Source organism: Eupeodes corollae, chromosome 3 (assembly GCF_945859685.1).
Source record: "Eupeodes corollae chromosome 3, idEupCoro1.1, whole genome shotgun sequence".
In the NCBI taxonomy this organism is placed as follows: Eukaryota; Metazoa; Arthropoda; class Insecta; order Diptera; family Syrphidae; genus Eupeodes; species Eupeodes corollae.
This window is the reverse complement of record NC_079149.1, coordinates 28153041-28175253: the sequence shown is the minus strand read 5'-3', so window position 1 is coordinate 28175253 and position 22213 is coordinate 28153041. Positions and strand designations below refer to the sequence as shown.

Sequence of the window (22213 nt, the reverse complement as noted above, 5' to 3'; positions counted from 1 at the left end):
CCGGATGGGAAGGTATACCTACGAGTATCTACAGTATTCCTTTTATACTGCGCTTTTTATTCCTTTTTTTTTGTGAATTCTTCATCCGACGGATTCCTCGCACGAATTGTTATTAAATTTCAATCCGATTGTTGCCAAGCAAGGAAAGAATTGCAATGCAATTATGCAGTTTTTATGCAATAATACAATAAAAACAGAAACAGAAAAATCATGTATGGATAATGTAGAGCAATCAGGCAAAGGATATAAAGACTTTTTGGTTCGATTGGCTTGCAATTTCCTTTTGATCAGATATAGTTCAATATATTTACGTAGTTGAATATTGGATGAAATGTGCTGGTTCAAAATGGTGGCGGTAGGCGATATAACAACCACACTTGGACATTGCATATTTAATTGCATGTAAAGGTTTCGTCAAACGGAATGAAAGAATTTCTATCCTTTTTTTTATCGTTTCAAATTTTGAACTTTGATTGATGATTTTTTCAGGTATTAATTTTTTTTTGTTCTTTATATGCTTTCAGGAAATATGAAGATCAATGCAAAAATGGCGACTCCGATTGAGGAAAAAGTGGATCAGAATTTGAAGGTGAGTAAAAGTTGGAAATATACATAGACAATTTTTTTTTGACGTTTACCTAAGTTTAATGAATTGGTAATTGGGAATAAAAATTTACCATTAAAATACCCTTACATAGAACATTTGGAGAGTATTTAATGAACTTGAAAAATGTTTCTCTGGATAGATAATTTCTATAGCGAATAATTATCACTGTCTTAAAGAACCATTTAATAAAATTCTTGGTCCTAGGAAATGTTGGTTAAGAAGATGACTGAATAATCCAAAAAATTTAAAACAAGCCATTTTTTTCATTTAGATATTATACAAATTAGTCTTTTTAAAAGAAGCCTTTTCACTGTATTTTGTATTTCAGAAATATCCATGATATTGATATTAAATAAATTTGCTAAACAAGAATCACACATAAATTTAAGATACAGTAATACGTGACTTACAACAATTATTCTTATGACAAATAGTGCTTGCATAATACAATAAATTAATTAGGAACATTTCGACAGGAAAAAGTTAAAAATTAGATGAAAGAAAAAATGCGAGTAAGTTTTTCGAATATTAAAAGGTCAAAAAAGAAGAAGATTTCATGTCCTGACAACAGCAAAAAAAGAAAGTTATCCATCAATCTTTTGTGTAGGGTGCAGCAAAATCAATTAAAGGGATCTATAAGAGTGAGAAAAATTGAGGATTTCTGGACTTTTTTTTTAATTCACAAGCACTCAAGGGGTTATTAATACCCTTTATATGTTTATATTTAGACACAGTACGAGCGTTAGGAAAATAGGGAAGGATTTAAAAGGAGATACCGGTGCACATTGGTCTTAAAGTTCTGAACATCAAAATGGGAGGGAAAAACAGAGTTGGCCAAAGCATTCCACATTCTCGATGTGCGATTTAAGAAAGAATATTTATACTTGACAGTACGCCCGAAATTGAGCTCAAGGGTAAACTGATGAGCATTCCTAGAAGTGCGAGTATTACGGCTGAATTCTTTAAGGGGTGGAATGCAACTGGCTAATTCGACAGAGCATTGTTTGTTAAAATATCTATAAAACAACGAAAGGCATGAAACATTGCGACGGTGTTCTAGCGATGTAAATGTTTCGATTATAGTTCTGTCATTTTTAAAGCCCTTTTTTGAATTCTATCCAAAATATTTAAACTTGTTTTGGGATTACCTGCCCAGATATGCGAATTATATTCAAGCTTTGGACGGATAAAAGCTTTGTAGATTATAGCCAGATCAGAAGGGGTAAATATTTATTTGCATCGTCGGAGAAATCCTAAGCACCTGGCAGCATTTTTGGCGATATCGAATATGTGATAATTCCATAAAAGGTGATCTGTGCTACACATACCAAGTACTGACAGATGATTAGTTTCCTCGATGTAAGTGCCGCTCATGGATAGCGCCATCGGGGTGGGTTACGCTTTAACGACAGGAGACAACATTGAGTTTTCGAAGCATTAAATTCTACACGGCGAAACAGTTTAATGGACTAGAAGTGACAGACAAAAGATCGTTTATGAATATAAGGAAGAGAGTCGGAGACAAAACGGAACCCTGGGGGACACCAGCGTTTATTTTATGAATTTCAGACTTGAAACCATCCAATACAACTTGTATTGAACGGTTAAAAAGGTAATTTCTAATCCAACGAAGAAGAGATTCATCAATAGGAAAAGCACGCATTTTCGATAAGACAGCTCGGGGGCAAACTCTATCAAATCCCTTTGAAATATCAAGTGCAATAATCTGACTTTCTCCAAAACGATGTAAAGATTTGTTCCACTGTTTGATGAGACGAATGAAAGCCATACTGTCGGTCATTAAGAAGCTTCCGTTCTTCAAGATATTTCTAAAGCTGAAAATTAATCAGTGTTTCCATGACCTTGCAAAGAAGGGACGTAAGTGCAATTGGACGATAGTTTGAGGGAGAGGAGGATTCGCCTTTTTTAGGGAGAGGCTGGACAAATGCAGTTTTCCATCCACTCGGGAAGAGACCTGTAGAATAGGACAGATTGAAAAGCTTACGCAGTGGTTTTGCCAGCGTTGAATAACACCTCTCCAGAACAATTGGGAAGATACTATCCGGGCCAGCGGATTTGTGTATGTCAAGGTCTTTCAGTACTCTTTCGACTGCACGAGTGCGAAAGAAGATTCGTCCCATAGAATCATTTACGCTCTCAAGAACAGGAGGACTCATGAAACTATCCAGTAGCGTCGAATTAACAACAAAATGTGCTGCAAGCAAATTGGCTTCAACAATCGAGTTATTTTAATTTAACTTAGCAAAGATCTCAACATACCTTCCTTCCGGTGAAGACTGGCCAGAATAACGAAGCCAAGAAGAATTGTGTACATTGAAATCGCCTGAATGACGATTTGAGTGTGAGGATAATGGGCAACAATTCTTTGATAGACTTTCACTTCACTAACATATTTAATAACCTGAACATTTAAAACATCATTTAATAGGGCCGTTAACTTTTGGTCTTTAAAATACCATACTATGAGTTTTTGACGGATGTAGCTGAAGTTTATTAGAGCTATCCCAGCTATGATTATTGCAGTTTTTAAAAACAGATGAAAGGTCATTTAAAAGAGAAAAAAATAAGTGGTCTAAGTATCGACCCTCGCGGTACACCTGATGTACTTTGTTCATATTGATTGATTAAGGCCTCATTTTTGGCATAGGGATAACAATAGCATTATTTAATGCTTGAGGATATACACTCCGCTTCAACTGAATAGACACATAAATTGTATAGGGTATGTTGTTAATTTTTTTTCCAACTTTGAGCTTTAATGTATCACCACCTAAAGTTTTTTTCAGGGGTATTGCCTCTCCAAGAGTAATTCTTGTCATGAAAAGTGCTTTCTCAAATTTGCCGTTCGGATTTGGCTTAAAACTTTAGGTCCCTTCCATCCCAACAACAGTACTGGAACACAGGAATGATTGGGAGTTGTCAGTCACCAGGCCCTAGTTCTCAAAGGGAATATTAGGCCACCCAATTTAATTTAAATGAAATGAAACAAGCTTTTCTTTTAATATTTTTTGTATTGGTTATTTTAAGTATTTATTATTCTTTATTACTTCATTAATACGGTCTGGCATGGAATCGTATATGATCTTTAAATAGTCCAGCAAAATTTCACTAAACGCTAATTGAATAGCTGCAATAAGGGATTCTCTGTCCCCAAACTGACGGCCAGATACACTTTTCGTACCAACCACCCTCATACATTTTCAATAAGGTTCAGGTTTCAGGTTGGGTGAGCATGGTGACCATTGAAGCAATTCAACATTTTGGTTCTGCTTCCAACTTTTGACAATTCGCGCCTTGTGGATAGGGGCCAAAAATATCCGAAATTTTGGTAAAATTTCTTCCTAAAGTTCCTTTGTATGTAATTGCAATCATTTTTGACGTTCGGAAGTCAAGATCAACAGTCCCGTAGTAGGTAACTGCTCTCCATACCATAAATCAACCTTCTCTACTTTGATGACGCTCTAAAAATCATGAAAACAATATTGAAACCATCGGTGCCATCAAAGTTGAACTATTTTTCACCACAAAAAAACTACGTTGCGCCACTCAACTCCGTTCCAACTCATATGGAGTCTAGATAATTCTAAACGATTACGTTTTCGTTGATCGTTTAGTGGTGGTTTTTTTTTTGAAGTTTTAACCTTTTTATACGATCCGCGCTATTTGTTACTCTGCGGACTGTTGAAACAGTTGCAACACCAGATTTTTACTTGATTTTCTCCGCAGAGTCGCACAAATTAGAAGCAATTCTCAAAATCAATCGTCAATCAACTGCTGTTGTTGCCGTTTTCTAACCTCCTTTCATGTTTTTCCCGTACGAACTTTTATTTCTGAGTTAAGAATAGACAACTTTAAAACTCCGTTCAATTTTGGTAGCTATAGCACTCCCGGTCAGTCCTTGTTCTTTGAAGAAATCAATTTAAGCTATTTCGACACTATTCAAAGCTTTTGATCTACCCATTTTTTTTTTTAAATTTAATCAAACAAAACGAACACTTTAACTTTTGATTTAGTATGCCAATCACCTTAAAACTCGTGCGTCTATTCACTTGACACAAAAAAAATTGCATTTTTCCATATCGTACGCTTTGAAAAAGACAGCAAGAAAAAAATTGGCGGTACTTTTTGAACTATTCTTTCTGATTTGTTTTTTCAACATCAAACGCAAACGGTAAGTATCATCAAACGATAAATTAAAGCTCAATTTTAGGAAGAAATGAACAACATAACCTAAACAATTTTGGTGTCTATTCAATTTAAGCGGAGTGTATTAAAACAAGCATTTACAATATGTTTTAACAGAAAAACCATTAGTTAGTTTAGGATAGGTTCAAGCGGCTGTCCGTGATGAATTAGGACACATTTATAGGTCAGTTAAATGGCCCATTGTGATACCACATGAATCTTTAGGCTTTCTTCTTAACTCAATGAAACCAGTTTGAGTCCCTTACGAAACGTTAAAGACTGGTTATGTTAACAGAATTGAGATCATTTAAATCATTATAGAAGAAGTCTTCTAGATATATCTTGAGCTATTGCTGGGCATGTCAGAGGACGTGAAGAACTGTTTCCTAATTTTTCTCATCCATACAGCTCTTGCAAAAGTCATTTGAGAATGCACGTGGTGCGCTTTTCTATTAGACAGTGCCTGGTTTCGGTTGACAGCGATTATCGAGCTTATATGCTATCTTTAAGTATTTAAAGATAGCAACCATCTTGAGGGCTTCAAATCTAATGAAAGCCTGAAGGCCATCTTGTGACCTCACACGTCTTATATATATTATTACAACAGATGTTGTACCATGTACCACGGGTACTACAAATTCCACCTTTAAGGTCATAAATTAATTATAACCATTGGCCAAAACTTCAGTGACCCTTCTTGCGAAATTACGATGGTTTCATCTTATTTATTATAAATGTTGTTCACATTTAAATCTCAAACTGACACGCTAAAAAAAGTGACACATTGATAATGGACATAGAGTGGTTTTTTAGTAACAGTTTCTGGATTTTCAAAACTCCAAATACAAAAATGCTGCTTATCAACGATGTTAAAAAGAATTTCTGATGTGAATTCGGATCATTTCAAGAAACAAGAAGTTCCTTTAAAACGACCCAAAAGTGCCTCATTTGTGGCTGCTAAAATTGTCCAATTTTCATATTGAATTTTAACATTTTTATGCGTTGCTAAATCCTTGCAACAGTTTGTAGTTGATAGCTTTAAAGCTAAAAGATGTCCAGAAAAAAAATCTCCTACAAAAATTTAAATAAAACTTTTTGTCACAAAAAATATTGCTTTTCGAAATTAAAAACAATTTATTTTTCTATTCGACAGCGTAGCAAAAATTATATTATTAAATTATTCATGAATTTTTTTAATTCCAGTTGAACATTTTATATTTTATTTTAAAAACATAATAAATTATCACCAACAATTTAATTTAATTCATGTTTAAATTAATAATTGAAATATATCTGGGTTGCATTTTTTTACTCGTATTTTTATTGGAATAATTTGAATTTATTTGCCTCGACCAGTGCTGTTGACTAATTTTTTAATTTCTAAAGAGAAAATTCTAGATTTGCTTACACCCTATGTGAAGATTTTTCTTAAATTAAAAAGGATCTACAATCACATTCACTCTAAAACCTTCTTACTAATGCACATAAAAAATAACACATCATATTAATTTCCAATAAGCAGCTTTGTTGTTTTGAAAAACTTTTAAAAATATGCTGTTAATACTTTAATTTAAAAACGATTTCCGTAAAGTTATTTAACAAATTGACATTCTAACAGTACTACTGCAGTTTTTTTATATTTAAAAATAGGTAAAAGTGTCAAAAACGTAATTTTTCATTTCGGTCAATGTTTTTCTCCTTAAAATTCATGTAAAACTAAACACTTTTTTATCCATACCTGTACTGTTTGACGTTTAAACTAAAATTCAAATTCAGAGGCAGCTCTTTGAAGACTAAAGATTTAGAGACAAGGAAAAACGTTGAAAAATTTCAAAATTTTCATTTCGAAAAGAAATTACTAAGAAAACTTTGAATAAATAGTTAAACAAATTAAAACCAAATTTTAAAGAAAGCGGGAAAATTAAAACTTGAAAAATATTTGAAAAATGAGTAATTGAAAGTGTCGAATTTCAAGTTGGTATAATAAGTTTCTTAGGTTTTGCTACATTTACTTATGTTATTTTCAAGATAGTAGTTTTAAATATTTGTTTTAATACAAATAGGTACTAATGTATTGTACTTTCGGCAACACTGACCACTATCATAGTATTTAGTTTTATAAAATTAAATCCTCAAAATCATTCCATAATATAACACACGTAAAGTCCAATCCAATCAACCTTTGATCATAATCATCTTCATCATCATTAACATCAGCATCCTAGAAATGAATCCAATTTGTTTCTATAAATTTTATTCCCTCTAGCAAAAGTGGAAAACATCATATCATAACCAAAATGCATTTCACAACAACACATTCCCCATATCAGAGTCCTTAAGGGATCCCCAGAGCAAAACAACGACAACGTCGTTAACTATGAGCTGAACAACATGCTCTTGCTTAAAATATATTATATATAAAATCAGAGGTATACCTACATATGAGTGTATAGCTAATAATATATGCAAAGGTAATTAAGTGCGACAATATCCTTTGGTTTTCATCGTCGTAGTCGCTGTCCATTCCCAAATGTCCTTATATACCAAGGTATAATATATATCTTTAGCTATAGATAAAAAATTTAAATTTAAATTAAAACACACAAATTATTTAAAAAAAAAATATAAAATGAGCACGAAAACCGAATGAGATGCATATCATGTGTGTTCGCAGGAGAATGATGAAGTATTTACCTACCCTTATGAAAACTCCGATCCCACAAACGCCCAGGGGAACCCTAGTTACAAAACTGATTATATTCCAGGTTAAAAGATGAAAAATAATATAAATGCACGAGGCTTGACCAAAGGTGTTCGTATTTGTTTAGTAAATGAAGTTAAAATGTGAATGTTGCGAGGGTTAATGTGACAGAAAATTTGATTATAGTTAGGAGGGTTGACAAGACTTTGCTCTAAGAAAAGTTACTTTAATCAACTTGAACGAGGATTGATGGGATGCATGCAACAAATTGTCTAAAAGAAGTTAACTTTTAGTTTAACAAAGAAGTCTCATTCACTGGTGACACGTGTGGTCCTCTAGTTGAAGGAGTTGAATAGAAAACAACTCCCAAAAGAATAAACTCCTAATGAGGTAACTCTTGCCAAAAATTAAGACAATGAACAAACGTCGATGATTATTTTTCGATACTAAGTCCCAAAGCAAAATGAAATAGATTCAAGTCCCACCGTAGGGACTAAATTCTTAATGAATGAATCCTGAAACTAATGAGCTCCCAATACTTTGATAGTAAAATAAAAATTAAATTTTGGCGACGAGAGGAAAAATAATAAATTCCAAGCAATTGAATCAAATTTTAAAAGCTTTTCAGCATCAACAGAAGTTGATAATTGACCTTGTTGCACAATTGCAAATACCTTCAGGTCATTCAAATATTCAATCTTTTGAAAACTGTGACGCCGAAAAAAAATTATTTTCAAATTATCTAGAACGGTTTGAAAATTATTGCAACATGAAAAATGTTGCAAACGAAGCTTAAAAAGCATAATTTCTATGCGTTTCTATTGGTTCACAACATTAGCCCAAATCTTAAGGACCTAGTCTAAAACTTCAAAAAGATGCTAATTCCAAAGAAGAATGTGGTGGTTTCTCAAAATTGTTTTCTTAACGTTTTTCAAAAGGACAATCGAAATATCACTGATTTTGTATCCTCGCTACAAAAAAAAAAAAAAAACATTCTTAAAGTGAATTCAACGTGACTTGTGAATGCCAAAAATCTGGTTCCGTGTCTGAAATTTGTCTACGTGCTTAATTTATTCGTGGTCTACGAGATGATTGGCTACGCGAAAAGGTTTTACAATCTGAAAAAATTGAAGATGAAATTCTACTCAAAGCAACGGGCCTTGAAGATTCAAAATCGAAAGTAAGGAACTTGGACAAAATTCAAGAATTTCTACCTCACACACTGACATCAATAAAATTTCCAACCCAAGAAGCAAGTCTACTGCAAAGAGTCATTCGTATTCCAAGCCTTCTTCAAACAATAGCCCAAAGTCATACGGTCATTCCAGTTGGTTATAGAAAACTGTTGCTTAAGATGTGGACAAAATAAACTCTTGCCAGATCAACAAATCCCAATCCCAAATGTAACTCTCGAAAAGAGAAGGTCATGTTTTAAACGTATGTCTTACAACACTTTTATCTAAAAATAACAATTCCAGCAAAATATTTTACGAACCCCGTTAATGTCCAAGATTGTGAAACGATGAAGATGAGCATAATGGACTCAACAAGTTAGACTTAATTGAAGACGAAATAGTGGATTTGTTCGAAATCAACAATTCCGACACATACCTCAAACCGAGTCATATTAGACTCTCAACGATAGGTTAGGTTTGGTTGGAATGGCTGTCCAGATGTCATTGACGCACGTAGACCTCAAGGGTCCATTGTGATACCACTAATGAGGTTACTCATGGGAGAGTAATGAATTTAAACAAACCATTTTGTACTTTTAATAAAGTTAGAGAGACGTTTTGTGTCAATCGTTGCCAGTTCACTGGTGTTATAGAAGAAGGGATTACCGAGAAAGTTATTCCTTCTAATGAAGAGTGCTGGACATGTAGATAGAAGATGTTGGACCGTTTCCTCTTCCTCCTCGTCCATGCAGCTTCTACAGAAGTCATTTGTGTAGACCTCTAGCCTCAGAGCTTATCTTCCTATGAGGCAGTATCCCGTTATTACTCCAGTCCAATTGTAGAGCTTATACTTTGTCTGCTCAGTGATATCAAGCCTTTTGACCGTTTTAAGTCAATACTTGGCCATATTTGCTTGGTTGCCTGGCAGGTGGTACTTTATGACCATCTAGCATTTGTTGTTTCTAGAGCATATTGCTTGAGAAGATATTTGCATGTAGCAAGTGGTGTTCCTATGTTATGTCATGAGGCAGAAGTGTTCCGTTTTTGGCGAGCTTATCGGCTTTACAATGTCTGTGGCCCGGCACCCAAATGAGGTGAATGTTAAACTGTTCCAACATCTCATTCAGAGATTATCGACAATCGTGGACTGTTTGAAAGTTTGTGGAGACAGACGCGAGAGGTTTAAGAGCGGCTTGACTGTCTGAGAAGATTCGTATATCCTTACAGGATATAACGTTTTCTTTGAGCCATCAGGATAGTGCTTCTTTAATCGCCATTACTTCTATAGGATAGACTAAGATTTAGTTGTTCCGAATAGATACCACTTCCAACTCCGTGATCGGTCTATGAACGGTCAGTATAGAAGTGTACCGCATCGTCTTCCAGGGGTCTCTCTTCTTTCCAGGACTATCTTGAAGAGATTGACACATGGAAGCTTTTACCGAATACCATTTTTAGGGTGGTATAGTCTAAGCGATCTGGGATAGATCTGAAACCGTCTAGAATAGTAGTATGTCCAGTATTGTTACTGGTCACCTTTGGAGAAGATGTCAAGTGGTGTTAGGTTTGAAAACACTTACAGTGCTGCAATTGGTGTTGAGCGAAGTGCTCCTGTGATGCACATACCTGCAGACCGCTGGACTCTCAACGATAAGACCCTAAAACTCGAAATAGATTCAGGTGCAAAATACTCACTTCTAGCCGAAAATGATTTTCGTCATATGAATTTAAACCTACCTTTGACCAAATTCCAAGTTGTTTTTCAATCATACTCAGGAAATATCATCAAACCAATAGGAAAGCTTTCGCTTACGGAAAAAAAGAGATGATTGGATTGTTTCAGACAATCATGATGCTCTTTTAGGAAGACAATGATTAGAGGTCTAGGTATCGAACTCAAGGCAATTGGTTCAAATATGTTAAGCCCGTCAACCGTGTTTCAAATTCAACCAAACAACTTAATCGATAACATTCTCAAACCATTTTCAATACAATATTTGAAGAAAAAGTAGGTTTTGTTCCATATTTTCAAGTTTCTTTTCAACTCACAGATAATGCCAAGCCAATTTCCACTGAAGAAAGAAACGTACCCTATGCACTACAAGAACGAGTTGACAAAGAACTCAATACACTTGAAGAAGATGGAACTATTACGTTAGTTTCTGCAAGTGACTGAAGTTCTCCTCTGGTAGTGATACCGAAACCTGAAGTTGGAGTACGTCTCTGTATGGACTATAAGTGTGGCGGTAATGAACGACTAGTGTAAGCTAGCCATCCGATTCAACGAATTGATGACGTTCAACACAGCCTACGGAACATTCAATATTTTTCCAAGTTAATCCTATGCAAAGCTTACCTACATTTAGAAGTCGACGAAGAAAGTAGAAAAATTCAAACCATATCAATACATCGAGGCACTTACGACATGAACCATCTTACTTTTGGAATCAAGACCACACCTTCAGATTTCAATCGAATACTATGTCAAACTCTCAAAGGACTTCAATGGGTTAAAGCTTATTTCGAATCGAATGTTTTCAAAACCTTGTTGCATGTATACACAAGCTCACTAAATACAACCTCCTACAACAAAAGATACATTATTTGGAACATAAAGTTGAATTCAACAAAATTAGTAAATCTACAGAAAAAGTACGTGCTGTACAAGATATGCATTCTCTTTCGAATCCTGATGATGTAAAAAAATGTCTTCGCCTTGTTACATATTACTCTCGATTAATCCCAAATTTCTCAACTGTGTCACATCCTCTGCGCTGTCTTCTCCAGAGAGGACAAAACTGGTACTGGTCCTCAAAATGAGAGCCAGCGTTCAGCAAACTAAAAGCCGAACTATTCAGCGACTTTATGCCTTTTGAACCTACCTTGTATGTCTTTCTTAAAACTGATGCTAGTCCTCCTGGGTTAGCTGCGGCATACTTTAAAAGGAATTGAAAAACCCAAAGCTTACGCTTCACGTTCTCTGACGAAATCAGAACAAAATTATAGCCAGATGGACTTTTTAAAAATACCCTACACTTCCTACTTGTGACAATCAGCCCTTGTCAAGGATTCTCCATCCACATGAAGCATTTCCTCTAATGACTTCAGTCCGATTTTTTTCTCAGATACGCTTCATTTCTATCCGGAATCAATTATTCTATTCAATTCAAACCAGGCGAAAAAGTAACCAGAATGTCGATTGCTTACCTCGAGATCCAGTACAATACCTTAAATTCACAGCTGATCAATCAAATAGTGTAGAAGTCGATCTGTTATACAATGAAACAATTTTACAGATTTCAAGCAAAGAAATTACTGCTCAAAGCATCAAAGAAAAGACTGAAAAGGATTCTGATCTTCGGAAAATGATCATCAACCTGAAAGCCAATTCAACCGATTCCGAGTTTACACTGAAAGATGGTATCATTTTTCGGAAAGAAAGAATTCTTATTCCACATTCTTAACGCTCAAAAATTCTGAAAGAACTTCAGGAAACGCAATTGGGTATCACTAAGATAAAACAACTTGCCCGACGATATTTATATTAGAATAGTATTGACAAGGACATCGGGAAGTTGGTAAGAAAATGCGAAAATTGTGTAATCAACAGATCTTATCCACCGAAAGCTCCAGCGCATCCTGAGATAAACCTCAAGAAAACTGGGAACGAGTGCATATCGAATACGCTGGACCTTTCCAAAATTTCTACTTCCTAGTTTTTATAGATGCAAAATCAAAATAGGCAGGAATCAGAGTAAAATGGGGAAAAAAGATCAAGTCGAAATTCTTAGTAATTGACAGTTTTGAGAAATCAAAACTAAATTGGGAAAGCGTCATTACTTCGTTACTCTTGACTCTAGTTACACAAACAAACGACAGATCAACCAACATTTAACAACTTTGTTAATAAAGTTTCAACATTCCAAGACTAAGCAATCCTAATACTGGTTGCTTTTTCTCTGTTCGTGTTCTACTTTGTAAACAATTGTTCTATAATATTCAATTCTCTACTTCTTTCATATTATATTTAATCTTTCATTAATTATGTTTATTTTACTTTTTCATTTTATTAAATATACATCTTATAATTTAGCTTGTTCAATAGTTCTTTGTTTTCTTTAAATATACAATCCATGTCCATGTTTCATAAAGCAAAAGGAACGCCTAAACTTTTAGTTTTTATAATTTTCCTTTCATTTAAAAAATCAATAAGAACACTGAAAGTACTTTTAACTCCTGAATCAAAAACTTAATTCCACGAAAAAAATTCCACCGAAATTCATTTCATCCAGGAAAAGTTTGTTTGTTAGGTTGGTAAAAATAATATATGCAACCTTTTCTCTTGATAAAAGGAATTTTCGGCTGTTAACTGATAAAATTTATCGAGGTACAAAAAAGACAAAAGCTGAAAATACGTAATAAAAAATATGGCTTAGGATTGGTTTAAGGGTAAAATGCATCGGTTATGTTCAAAAAAACATCTCACTCAATACTTTATCGATCCATTGTTCTCCACAGAACATGAAATTATTTTAGTTAGGTGAATGTTGGTAAGGAATTAGGTTGGGAACGATTTCTTGAACCATCCTAATTTTGGGTAGATTTTAGGTGAAAAAGTTATTTCCGAATATTATGACTTAAAGATTTTAAGTAAAATTTTGTTAGATAGATATCAGGAAAATGTGTGAACCAATTAAGAACTTTTGACTTCTGACCGAAGCTTGTATCGTAATGCCGGTTTCGGAAAGAAGTGTTTTCTGATTTCAATTTCATAAGATTGCTGCTAATGCTGTTTTTGCCTAAGCAATTATTTCTTATAAAGAATTATAAAAGAAGAGTTTTCATTTTGAATAACCCGTTATTTGAGAAGTTGTTACTTCTGAAGCAGTCTTCTTTTGAAAAATGACAAGTAAAACTAATGCTTTCTAAAAATGGAAAAAACGCGAAACTGGTGACATTCCATAAATAAAATTAAGTCATGTTTCGCATAAAGACCAAAGTCTTAAGGCTTTTAAAAATCACTTCACAAAAGAAATCAATCTGGACGAGCAACAAAAACTGTTTGGTGATTGGTTTCCTCAAATACATCAAAATGTTCCGGATTTTCATCATGATAAATTGAATTTTTATTTCGAAGTCTTAGATAAAAAGCAGCGTTGTCGGATTAAGGGTTTGGAAAACCCAAAATTGATTTTTAAAAACCCATTTTTTCATATGCTTGCATATTTTCTTTCAACTGAAAGTTATTTTTAAGAACGATTTTTATTTTTAACCAGTCGGTGGCGCTAAGTGTGTATAGTCGTAGGCCTGTTTGATGAACACAAAACTTAAACAAAATTAGAGCTAGTTGTAGATGGTTTTACAGGAAAGAAGGACTGATATGGAAGTCATAACTGATACGTGCGTTGCTATCTTAATTAGCAATTCTTGAGGTAAGTTCAAAAAGGCTGTAACTTATATGGTATTGGGAAAGTCAAAATAGAGGAGCATGTGAGACATTCCATTGATAAGAATAAATGGAAATCTTTTCTAGAAGAAATGGTGAATCCGTTCCTTGCTAAAAGCTATTGTAAAAAAAAGAATGTTGGTGGTTTTTGAGGGTTTGCATAGATTTTTGTTTTAGATTTTGATTTTATTTAAACATACATTTTTAAAAATAATTTAGTTAATGCAATCAATATCATACATGGCATTGCCGCCTGCTTTATTTACAACTAAAAATATAGCAGTTTAAGAATAAAACGCTTCATTTAAAATTTAACTTCTATATTTAAGTGCTGTTTTTGCATATGTTCAATAAGATTGTGACAACCATTTCCTGTAGAAGGCTTACGATTTGAGTATTTGAAAAAAAGTCACCGCCTAGGATAAGTCTTCTTATTTCTCTCAGTATCGCACATCGCCTAACAAAATGAAAAACATCCTCGCGCTCTTTCAAGTTGCACAGGTTGCATAAAATTGATAAGTAATCACAGTAAGGAATGTAGTTTAGACTGTGCAGTTCTCCTCTTAGCCGGTATATTTTTGTCGTTGAAGTAGTTTCTATCCTTGAGATTGTAGACTAGTCCACTGTAAATCATGCGGTACAGTAAGTTTTTGGCTTACTTCGTTTATTGTTCCCTTGATGCTTCATCCAGACGAGCTATTGGGCTTCCAAGAGGCAAGGTTAATGTAGTTTAGATCAACATCCAACTGCTCAAAAAGTTCTATCCAGTCTTTAAACCATCCACTTCGGGAATGAATTGTTTGAAGAACTACTCTCTTTGCAACACAATAACTTGGCATATCCAGAGCTTTGAGGATGTAATTGACCCCCAGTTTGAGTGTTTTTATAAATAAAGGTGAGTTTGGCGTACTCGAATCTGATTCCGATACAGCTTCGAAAACTCTGAATTTACTGGTATGCGTACTTTCCTTATTATTAAAATATTACTTCCATGCTACGTTTTTAGCTGTTTTCACCTTAACAAGTTTGTCAGTGAGATGTTTTTCTATGCTCAAGTTCTTAGCACAGCAGACTCCTAGATATTTGTATTCTTTCACCAACTCTACTCTTTCACCATTATGCATCGATCTTCCTCCGCCATTCTTAAGAACCATCACTTTGAATTTGCTTTAATTTACCACTAGGCTCCACCTTTAACAATATTCAGCAAGTTTATTTATCATTAGCTGGTGGGACTGCAGTGTATCTGCGAGCAGGACAGTGTCGTTAGCGAAAAGAAGAGTTTTAATTAGAGATGGCAGAGTAGATTACGTTAGGTAATCTACTCGGTAAACTACGTGTAGTTAATTAGATAAACTACGCGTTTGATTTGTTTCATTAACTATCATACATTTGTTACGTGTGCTACCTTCACAAAAAACGTTAAATTTCAAAAAGAATTTAAAAAAACGAGTGAATAAGTAACGACTAATGAGTGAAAAACACTGAACTATACATAAGAACCAAATATCTTGCGTAAATGAACTAAATCCAGTAATTCGAAGTTTTATGAAAGAAAAAAGCAAATTAAACGCGAGTTAGTTTTTCACACTTACACAGTTATCTTTTAGATGCAATTTGTCAATTTGGTGGTTGAATGGACATTTCAAACTACGTTTTGACGTCTACCGCTACGTCTGCTACATTTAACTACGTTAACTACATTTAATTACATTAACTACCTCATTTATGTAGCAGACGTAGCAAATGTAGTAAATCACAAAAAATCGCATTTCTGCCATCTCTGGTTTTAATGTTAACGCCTGTGTACTCAATTCCTGCTGAAGATTGCAAACAGGGTTGGACTGAGTGAACAGCCCTGTCTAACTCCTGATTTCATTTGAAACCACTCTGATAAGCATTGCCCATTGCACACTGATGCTTTGGTAGTCTTGGATACATTTTGCAATACTGTACCGAACTTAAGCGACATTCCTAACTGGAAAAGCTTATAAAATAGGGCATTGCGATCCACAGTGTCAAAAGCAGCTTCGAAATCAACGAAAAATGCAAACAGTTTCTTATGTCTCGATAGAAACAAGTCAGCAATCGAGCGGAGTACAAAAATAAGATCGACGCGACGGTCGGTGGAGTATCCCGATCTGAAGCCACCTTTGCATATAAATACGAAATTTTTGAATGACCTTCATAAGGCGGTAAGAATAGGTTATCACCCCAAGGAAGACCACGGATTATAAATTGAAGATATGTGCGTTATATATATTTTATTCTTTGAGAGATTTCTGATGGTAAGACCAGACTTCACTATCATATTCAAGGAGAAGACTAACAAAGGTTGCGTATTAGAATTTAGTGTCATATGGTTTCGAAAATTCTTTAGACAAAAGTTTTATAAAACTGTGTTAATAATATGATCGACATGGGCTGAAAAACTTAACTGAGTGTCGCAAATAGCATCTAGGTTGTGAATAAAACAGACAGGCTTCATAGTAACATCGTTCAGACTGTAAGCTCAGGAGGAAAGATTTGATCGCTTTTTTTTTTAAATAACGGGCACACATGTTTAAAGTTCAAACACAGTTTGAGTTTAAGGGAAAAGGGGAAAGATAAAAGAGGAGAAACCGATGCATATTGGTCTTAAGGTTTTGAATATCAAAATGATAGGGAGAAACAGAGCTGGGTAAAGCATTCCACATTCTCCATGTGCGGTTAAAAAAAGAATATCTATGCTTGACAGTACGTCTGAAATTGAGCTCAAGAATAAACTGATGTGCATTTCTAGAAGTACGAGTATTAAGGCTGAACTGTTTGAGGGCAGGAATGCAACTGGCTAATTCGAAAGAACACTGTTTATTAAAATATCAGTATAACAACGAAATGCATGAAACATTGCGGCGGTGTTCTAGCGATGTAAATGTTTCGATTATAGTTCTGTCGCCTATCATTTTTAAAGCCCTTTTTTGAATTCTATCCAAGAGATTTTAACTTGTTTTGGGGAGCTCTGGGGCCCACCAGCGTTTATATGGTGAATATCAGATTTCAACCCGTCCGATACTACTTGAATTGAACGGTCCGAAAGGTAGTTTTTTACCCAACGAAGAAGAGATTCATCAATACCAAATGCACGCATTTTCGATAAGAGAGCTTGGACCCAAACTCTATCAAACGCCTTTAAAATATCAGGTACAATAATCTTACTTGCTCCAAAAGGATGTGAAGATTTTTTCCACTGTTTGGTGAGATAAACCATAAGATCACCAGGGACCTATTGCTACGAAAGCCATACTGTTGGTCATTAAGAAGCTTACGTTCTTCGAGATATTTCTTGAGCTGATAATTAATCAGCGTTTCCATAACCTTGGAAGGAAGGGACTTGAGTGCTATTGGACGATAGTAAGAAGAAGAGGAGGATTAACCTTTTTTAGGGACAGGCTGGACAAATGCTATTTTCCATCCGCTCGGAAAGAGACCTGTAAAGTAGGAAAGATGGAAAAGTTTACGTAGTGGTTTTGCAAGCAATGAAGAACACCTCTCAAGAACACTTGGGAAGATACTATCCGGGACAGAGGATTTGTATATGTCAAGGTCTTTTAGCATTCTTGCAACTGCACGAGTGTGAAAGAAGATTCGTCTCACAGAATCACTTACGCTCTCAAGAACAGGAGGACTCATGACACTCTCCGGTAGCGTCCAATTAACAGCAAAATGTGCTGCAAGCAAATTGGCTTTATAAATAGAGTTTACATAGGGAGTGTCATTGTGGACGAGCGTTGAAACCGAGGATGACGTGGTGTTTCGACCAATGACCTTTCGGACATTGTAGTATTTTTTGCCTTAATTTCTGATCATGCAAAAATTTGGTTCGTCGAATATGAACATTGCAGGTCTTCTAGCTTGTTTGAACTTTTTCCGGTTTTCCTCAGTCGGTTTGGCTTTATAAAAACGGAAACTTACATCTCTGAACCTAATAACCTCTTTACAGCTCGAATCGAACCATGAGTTCTCTTTGGGTTTGATAGATTTCACCATACTCGGGATAAAATTTCTCATTCCACAAAGAACTAAATTTGTAACCATATCTGCGCTGGAATCCACGTTTCTATCGAGGAAGCATAGTGACCAGTTAAAGTTCCTGAAGAATTTATTGAGACCGTCCCAGTTGGCTCTCTCATAGGAGTTTTTTCCTTGACTCGATTTTTTTAGACATGAGAAATTTTCGATGCGATACACTTGTCTGATGTGCCTAGAGGCGATAATACGCTGATTGTGTATTTATTATGGTCAGAGGTAAGAAACAAGTCTAGGGTGTTGGCGGATTGACCTGCAATGTCAGGGATTCGAGTTGGCTCATCGACAAGCTGAGTTTATTGATTTAACTCAGCAAAGATAACGAAGCCAAGAAGAATTGTGCACATTGAAATCGCCCGCAATGACGATTATAGTGTGAGGAAAATGGGCAACAATCGTTTGAATGCACTAAGCTATAACCATTTAGATTACATTCCAAATGATCGAAATCTTCACCTATCTAAGTTTCACTTAATACCAAAACAGCTGGCCTGTTTGTTGCAGTGTGAACATATGCGGCACAGAAATTCTTTTTAAGCCAACGAATGTTGCTAAAATCAACTCTGAATTCATCTTACTGGTGAATGTAATGAATTGTCATTAAGAAACTTTGAAATCTCTCACCAAGTTGTCGCAACAAGTCTGAAATGTGCTAAGATCATTTTGGAGGTAGAATGAGATGAATTGGATATAAACTTATTAATTATTTTTCATCAATATAAAAAGAGACGATGAATGTAGCAATGACATTAATAACGTCGTTCATAGTTCATAAAAATAACAAAGGACCAAGGTGGCTCCCTTGAGGAACTCCATATATGAAGTCGGAAGAAAAGAACCTGAAAACAACTTTATATTGGAAGTCCTTTTGTGGAAAATTAAGTAATTTAAGTTAAAGATAAAAAATTTGCTGACTGCTTTTAATAATATCAAGTTCATCTTCAGCTGGATTAAGTGGTTATGGTTGTGTTCACAGTTTTTTTAAATTATTATTTTTTTTTTTAATTTTTAGAAAAGTGCAAGTGTTAATAACTTTTGAGTAAATTTTAACCTAAACTACAACTATACAAATTAAAAAGAGTTAATTAAAAGAGGAATAGTGGGTATCTATAAACTTATAAAATGCCACAATGATTGAAAAAAATAAATCGTTTTAGGCCAACTTAAGACATTTTACCATTTCAGTGGATAATCTAATTTTAATCAAGGAATACAAAATATGTTTAAAACACAACTCATGTTAAACCGTCTTTAAATTCGTGTGTAACCACACGCAACCTCAATAAAGACAAAGAGTAAAAAGTCTGTGTTTTTTTTTTTGTTTTGTTACCGCTTTTTAATTCTGGTTAATTTAAACTCAAATCGAGTGTATAAAGCCTTTTATGTAACATCATCAGTGATAATAATTAAAGTGATGAAATTAAATTAAACATCACGTGTCAGTTTAATACCTCCTCTAACTACCCAAGTGTACAATCAAATTCATAAGGGAGCACCTCCAAGAAGTATTTACATGGAACGGGGAAATGGGGAGTGTAATGTTTTTTTGTTATAACTAATTTTATTACAACTCTACTAACATACTTCATACAAACATATAAATATGTCTGTGTATGTTGGGAGGATGAATTTCAAAGAAATTAATGGACTACGAACGGCATAGATAGTCGCGCAGAGTCACGTATGCTTTGTGGAGCAATAACCCAACCACGCGACATAATGGTAAACTTATGTGTATACAGTTGTGATGGTTATAAACATATTTATGTTAAACACTGCCACACAATATGTGTACCTACGACCTAAAAATCATGATAAACACTCCTTCAGCAGTTCCCAACAAACATATCAACACCACACCACACTACACCACATTACCGACCGCCTACCGTAGCGTATTATTGAGCTTTTGTTGCGTTTTATACTATGAATATGGCGATAGGAGTAGCGGCTCGGCAACAAAGAAGGGTGGCGGGCGTCTGTATTATAAAACTGTTGCCTTATTAAACCTGACGTGACGATGTGCCATGCCATTAGCTCATCATTGTTCGGTACTCTATGATGGTGATGGTCGTTGCTCCACTGAACTGACTCGACGAAGACGACACAATGACTCCTCAGGGGTATCCTAACACCACTATGAACAGTGGAACTGATCTTACAATTAAGGTGGTTAGATTAAATATGTTGGGAAAAACGAATTAATTTCAGAACCAACAATTTTAAAGTGTAGAATTCATCGCAATCGTCGTGACTTCAAACATTTAAAGCCTGAAAAAGAACAGATTTATAAATTGTTTTCAGAATTTCTGCAAAAAGCCCCACTGTTTGTCAGTTTCGATTGACGTTTCTCTATAACCACACATGTTTCAATTTGTTTTGCAATTTTATAATTTTTATTTGTTTTCTATCACGTCACATTGAGCAGATACTCACAAACAGATACAAAGATACAGTATCTATAATTTTTGCATTTTTTGTATCTTTTTTTTCATTTGTATCTTTATTTGATTTTTCTTTTAGATTCGAACCGGGATGGTGACAGTCAGCGATGGCAAAAGCAAACCCGAACCACTGAGACTGAATTTGACGATGGAACTATTGACGTTGCAGAAATTGGAAATTGTCACGCCTACGAATCCAATGTTTAATGGGCCGCCCACAGAATCTAAGGTGAGTACTATTTTTTTTGTTTTATTTAAAATGAAAAGTTGGTATAAATGACGACTGACGACATGAGCGGTGTTGTGATGGTGCCAAGGCGAACCAGAGTCGAGTCGTCGTCGGTTAGTTCTTATAACTTTTCAAACACTATTTTGCAAGGTGTGGGGCTTGACTATGAGGCATAGAGGTACTATAGCAAGGTATAGTGAGGGTATAATGAAAGGTTGTTGCAAGAAGGTTCAACTTAGACGTAGCGTGTTAAGATAATCTCTGTTATAGTTGATGGTCTCTAGAGGGACTTGGACTTCTTGCGGCACCTCTAAGGTATATAGTTAGTTAGATGGATTAACTTAAAGAGTGATGGTTCATAAAGGTGGTAGGGAGGTTTGAAAATTTGCAATTAAAATTGAACTGTTGTTGTTGTTGTTGTTGGGAGAGAACACACTACAAACTCACAAAGTGCGATGTACGGATATAATGAAGTCTAGACCAAAAGGTGAATTAATTGGAAGTTGTAAGTGACATCCTGTAATTAGGTCTGACAAAGTGTCGTTAATTACTACTTTTGCATAATGAAAGATTATGTATTGTGTAAATATTGAAAGTCATTGTGTGTGTGTGTTTTTTTAATTTATTTTAATTATAGGGTAAGCATTGCAAAAGGACGCAGTTACATATTATCACCATCACTTGGCTTGATTGGACAAATGATAATATACATACATATGTACTTAGAATGTACATTGTGAGGTTTATTGAACTTATTGAACGAAGAGGTCGTGAGACCTATTATTATAAATAGGTAGGACATTAGAGTGTGTACTTAATTGTTGTGTATGGGACATTTTAATGTGTATGCTATATGAAAGCTTTAATTATACAAAACTGTAGATACTTTGTGCATTTTATAGCAGGAATTCTATTTTAGTTTTATATTAAGAATTAAACGATTGAGTTAGAGATTGTATTGATTACGATACAATTTTTAAAAAGTCACTTGATAATTGCTTACTTTTCTTGAAGGAAAAAAAAGATACGGTGCCTTTATCTAGACAAACAATGGTGGGAGGAACTTTATGAGTGACTGCAAGAAGTTCATTTGGTCCTTAAAAACAGGGTTTAAAAGCAAGTTCCTTACGTTAATAGTAGTAGCCAACACAAAAAAGGTTTTTAGGACCTTTATTTCTAGAAACCCTACCATAACTTTAAAAGTCGAACATGCTGCTATTTAACCCTATACAAGGCCATGGTACGCTCATAAATAAATCTGAGACTTGGATGATTAGGTGTGCTTTTAGTCAAGCTCGAAACATAAGACTGACAGATAATTGTTGGACCCGTATATA

The 22213-nt window shown here is 34.8% G+C and overlaps 1 long non-coding RNA gene across 1 annotated transcript; it reads left to right on the top strand.

Annotated features, from left to right (window-relative positions):
- Positions 1–524: 524 nt before the first annotated feature.
- On the top strand, positions 525–20877 carry LOC129952211 (uncharacterized). The gene is made up of 2 exons (XR_008782283.1): positions 525–589; positions 20727–20877. It is a non-coding gene; the product is annotated as an uncharacterized LOC129952211 (long non-coding RNA).
- Positions 20878–22213: the final 1336 nt, after the last annotated feature.